Below are 6006 nucleotides of genomic sequence, written 5' to 3'. Positions count from 1 at the left end.
GGGGTTCCTCAATGGGGAGTATTTGACCAATCCCCATTCTTCTTATGGCTTGGGGAGGAATTTCATCACCTACATCACAAAGACCACTTTGCTCCACTTGGGAGCCATTATTTTCATCAAACTCCACGTTACACGTCTCCTCAATGAGTCCGGTGGACTTGTTGAGGACACGGTAAGCATGAGAGTTTGTAGCATAACCAACAAAGATGCCCTCATGTGCTCTAGAATCAAATTTAGCTAAACGTGCACCTTTGTTGAGAATGAAACACTTACACCCGAATACCCGGAAGTACTTGAGATTGGGTTTGTTTCTGGTGAGAATCTCATATGGAGTCTTGTTCAAGCCTTTGCGGATATAGAGCCGATTTGACGCATGACATGCTGTGTTGATGGCTTCGGCCCAAAAGTTATATGGAGATTTGAATTCCGCCATCATTGTTCTTGCAGCGTCCATCAGTGTCCGGTTCTTCCTTTCCGCCATACCATTTTGTTGAGGGGTATATGGTGCCGAATATTGATGTTTTATTCCCTCATCACCTAGAAATTCATCCAAGGTGTAGTTCTTGAACTCGGTGCCGTTGTCACTTCTGATCATCAAAATCTTTGCTTCATGTTGACGTTGAGCTTCATTAGCAAAGTTGATAACAGTCTGTTGAGTCTCACTCTTCCTCTTGAAGAAGTATACCCAAGTGTATCTTGAGTAATCATCAACAATCACCAAGCAGTACTTTCTGCCCCCAAGACTATCAAATGATGGGGGACCGAAGAGATCCATATGAAGGAGCTCCAACGGTCTCTTAGTGTAAATGAGAGTCGTTGGACGATGAGCAGTTTCATGGATTTTTCCTTCAATGCAGGCACTTCAAGCACGATCTCTGGCAAAACTCACATTTGTTAGTCCATGAATATGGTCCCCTTTAAGGAGACTTTGCAAAGATCTCATATTGACATGGGCTAGTCGGCGATGCCAAAGCCATCTCACATCAACTTTAGCCATTAGACATGTCGCACTCTTAGTGGGTCGCTTTGAAAAGTTCACCACATAGAGACCATTTTCGACATGTCCAACATAGGCTACTTTAAGATTCTTGCTCCACAAAAGGACCACAGTATCAAGATTAAAGAATGTGGAGAAGCCCATGATTGCAAGTTGACGAACCGAAAGTAAATTATAAGCAAGGGACTCAACAAGCATGACCTTCTCAATAGATAACTCTTGAGAGATGACCACCTTACCAAATCCCAATACCTTTGACGATGATGCGTCGGCGAATTGGACATGGGTGGGCATAGATGGGGAAGGATGCACATCCACCACTAAGTCCTTGCTTCTGGTCATATGATTTGTTGCTCCACTATCGAGCAACCATGACACCCCTCCGGAAGTAAACTCCTGAGTGATACCTTTAGCCATGAGGCACTTGGCAATGTGATTATCGTTGGGGGCGTTGAAGAGGGACACCTTCTTGGAAGAAGGAGTGGCAATGGCGACAGTCGTTGTTGCCACCATATCATCATCATCATCATCGTCGGAGGGGTACTCTTCAAGTGCCACCATACCCTTTGGATGGGGTTTCTTGACAAAGTTGTTCTTGCTTGGGAATGACTTTGTCTTGTCCTTGCGAATGAGCTTGCCTCCGTTGTCTTCCCTCTTCTCATAAGGACATTCCGCCACGAAATGGCTCACATTACCACAGTTATAGCATGTCCTCACTCATTGCTTGGGTTTGAACCCACTTGAGTTGTTCTTGGTGAAGTTGGGTCTTGACTTCCTCTTGTTGCCCCAGAATTGCCTCGACGCAAGAGCCATGTGCTCGTGATAAGCATACTTCGTGTCTTTAGGGCAGCTCTCCTCTTCTTCATCCTCCTCCTCTTCTTCAGAAGCAGCCTTTGCCTTCAAAGCAAGGTTAGGTGAAGCTGTCTTTGACCGAACTCAAGCAAGTGCATTGTCAGCGGTCTCGTTCATGATTGACATTGCAATGAATTCATCCAACACCTCACTGGAAGACAACGAGTGGAAATCTGGTCGTTGGTGAATGACTGATGACATGGCTTTGTTGAAAGGCATGATGGACTTAAGAAACTTGCACTTGACCCATGTCTCATCCACATCCTTGCTCCCATGATCCTTGAGAGCAACAGCAATAGCAGTCACTCTCCGATAGAGATCACGAGGGTCCTCATCTTCCTTCATTACAAACTCATCAGCCTGATCAAGTACAACTTCATAGTTTGACCGTTGAATGCTAGAGCTTCCCTTGTATAGCACCATAATGTTCTCCCAACAGTCCTTGGCTAGAGAGAAGGGGCGCAAGTGAGGAAGATCTTCAGGCGGGACTGCGGACTGTAGAATAAACAATGCGGAATGATTATATTGATTGTCCGCTTCTTCTCTTGGAGTGAGGTTGCTTGGGTCATGAGGATAGTAGCCTTGCTCGATGATTCTCCATAAGTTTGTTGAGGTGTGATTCAAATGAGACTTAATAGAAAACACCCAGTTAGCAAAATCACCCTTAACAAGTTTAGGAGGAGGACCAACAGGATTAAGACGCGGTGTGGGAACAGGTCCTCCATAGACCATGGGAGGTGGAACTGAGGCATAGGTTCCAGTCCCATCATTTTCGAGAGATGAGGAAGGTCGCATACCTTTAGCCGCTTCCTTAGAGGAATTGGCCCCCGAATTGGTGATGGTGGGTTTAACCACTAACGCCGGTTCGGGTGGACTTTTAATTCCCTCAATTAACTCTTTAAGCATGGTCTTGACTTTGTTCGTCAAGGACGTCTTGAGGGCGGCCATAGCCTTTTTCAAGTCGTCCCTTGTAACCGAAGTCAAGTCCATGGCCTCGGGTTGCCCATGGGGAACTCCCTCTTCGCCTTACATACTCTTCGGGTGGTGAAACCCTTAATAAAAAGACGTGGCTCTGATACCAATTGAAAGGATCGATATGGTTGACTAGAGGGGGGTGAATAGGCAACTACCAATTTTTAGCTTTTCTAAATAAATACGGAGTAGCAATCATAAAGGTTCACTAACATGGCACTAGGAGGACAACCTATATGATGCTACTTAGTAACGAGTAACGAAGCACGTAGGAGATACTCTACAACACCAACATATACAAAGTAAAGGTAAGACATAACCACAAGTGGAACCGATGAAGACAAGGATGTGTTACCGAAGTTCCTTCCCTTTGACAGGAAGTACGTCTCCGTTGGAGCGGTGTGGAGGAACAATGCTCACCAATAAGCCACTAAGGCCACCGTATTCTCCTCACGCCCTCGCACAATGCAAGGTACCGTGATTCCACTATAGGTGCTCTTGAAGGCGGCGACCGAACCTTTACAAACAAGGTTGGGGCAATCTCCACACAAAGCTTGGAGGATCCCAACAAGACCACGGAGCTTCATCACAATGGAATGTGGCTCCAAGGTGACCTCAACCGTCTAGGGTGCTCAAACACCCAAGAGTAACAAGATCCGCAAGGGATTAGTAGGGGGAATCAAATATCCTTTGGTGGAAGTGTGGATCAAGGCCTTCTCAAGCAATCCCTAGAAAATCAACAAGGTTGATTGGCTAGGGAGAGAGATCGGGCTAAAATGAGCTTGTGGAGCAACAATGGAGCTTAGAGAGGTTAAAGGTAGGCTCAAGAAAGAAGGAGATGCATTTATATAGTAGGTGGGGCAGATCCAACCGTTACCCACCTACCACATAAATGCACGAGCGGTACTACCGCTCCTCGAGCCGTACTACCGCTCCTGGGAGCGGTACTACCGCTCAGCTCCTCACCAACCACGGTAGTACCAGGGGGTACTACCGTGCCACTCCCTTCGTGGGAAAGTATGAGATAAAAGGCCCGTCGGTGCGGTAGTAAAATAATACTACCGCACTGAGGGCGGTAGTACGCCCTTGGAGCGGTAGTAAAAAACTACTACTGTTCTTCAGGCGGTAGTACCGCTCCTGGAGCGGTAGTAAAAGTTTACTACCGCACCTGGGATGGTAGTACCGCTCCTGGAGCGGTAGTAAAAATGTACTACCGCTCTGAGAGCGGTACTACCGTTGTGCCAGCGGCACTACCGCTGGTACAGCGGTACTACCGCTTACCCTTTTTCACATAGGCAAGGAAAACACAATGGTGCTCCATTGAGGCTAAAATATGGGTGGGTGCATGAGGTGTGTGCGTGAGGATTCCACCCAAACCTTTCTGACGCGGACCCCCTCTTGATAAGAAGACTTTCCTATGACTCAAACTAGGAAGAGAAATGTAGAAGAAAATCCGTCTTCGAGATCCTCCGAGGGGCGTCAAGTCATCTTGTGCCTAGAGGAGAATATTCTAGAAATGCTCAGGACACAAGATTAGTCCGCACAACAATTGTCATCAATCACTAAAACCACTTAGGAGAAATATGCCCTAACATTAAGCATAAAATTGTTGCTATTACACCCACACATGATGGTCCTATTATCTTTTTGAGTTCTCCCAACTACACCATATCGGAGAAGTTTTCAGTTATCAAGGATTATATTGGTGGGTTGCGTTTTACCATTACACGTGATGATTTTGATGAATATAATATGCATGTGCTTGCTGCTCCTACTTGCAATTGTTATGAGAGAGGAACCAAATCTTCACCTCTTTATGTTTCCTATACGATAAAATTGCAAGAAATTACTTACGCTTTGTACTGCCCTTTACTTTGTGTGAATGAAATTTTATTTTATGACATGCCAATGCATAGGAGGAGATTTAGGCTTTGTTGTCACATGATATATATATCACTTTGTGCGCACTACTTAATTACAAATCATTGTTAATTAAAACTGGCTTTGTTATACATTGGGATACGGGTGGATCAATTACTTGAGCACTATATGCCTAGCTTAATGGTTTTAAAAAAGTGTTGCGAGGGAGACATCCGGAAGGTTTTAGAGAGACATTTTATTCTGTTGTGTGCTTTTAAAATAATTAAAAACAAAAAATAAAGTGGGGAACCTAAAATGTTTTCAAAAAGAAAAGTTAAAGTGAGAAGGACGAGCATCGCTAAATGGGGGCTAGCCTTGAACTTTGTTCGTGTCCATGGAAACTTTATGAATCTTGATTACAGAAAATTTTCATCAAAACTATTTATCCCCTTGTACAAATCCATTATATTATAAAAATAATTTGCCAATAATTACCTTTAGGATATTTAAATTGCTTGTTTGATATGTGTTGTGTAAAAACAAAAACTTTGGTTGTAATGTTTGATTTTCCTTATTTTACTAGAACATCAAAAGTTTCTGAAATTTTTACACAATACTGTCATAAAAATTGTTTACCGCTTCCTAATTGTTCAGATTTTTTTGAGTTACAGAAGTATATGGGTATCATTTGCATATTTACAGGTTGTCCTATTTTTCACAGATTGCTGTTATAGTTGCTTTGTGTGCTTATGTTTGAGTTCTTGTTGAGCCCCATTGACTTGGAAGACATATAATTGTGATAGCATACAGTATATAATGTCGGATTATAATTATACAATAATGTTATGGCAGGACATAATGGGATTTGATGTTATATGTACTAGCCTTTTTAATAAAAGTTATGTCAAGTTTTGTGTGGATGAAGTGTTCGAAGATCGAGGAGGTATCTATATGAGAAGAATAAGGAGAGACAAGAGTTCAAGCTTGGGGATGCCAAAGGCACCCCAAGTAAATATTCGAGGAGACTCAAGCATATAATCTTGGGGATTCCCCTAAGACACCCCATCTTTCTTATTCAACAATTATCAGCATGTCTTGGTTTTTGTTTTGTTCACAGGATATGTGTAAATTCTTGGAGCGTTGTGTGCCTTTTATTTTCCTTTTAGCAATGCACCATGCTGGTATGGAAAATAAATTTTTGATTTACAGAATGCTTTTTGCACTTCACTTATATTTTCTGAGTATGGCTTTATAGAATGCTTCATGTGCTTCACTTATATCATTTCAAGTTGGATGTGTGTTTCTTTACCTATAGAAACTTATTA

Source organism: Hordeum vulgare, chromosome 3H (genome assembly GCF_904849725.1).
Source record: "Hordeum vulgare subsp. vulgare chromosome 3H, MorexV3_pseudomolecules_assembly, whole genome shotgun sequence".
Classification (NCBI taxonomy): Eukaryota; Viridiplantae; Streptophyta; class Magnoliopsida; order Poales; family Poaceae; genus Hordeum; species Hordeum vulgare.
The sequence above is the reverse complement of the archived record's forward strand: the minus strand, read 5'-3'. Positions refer to the sequence as shown.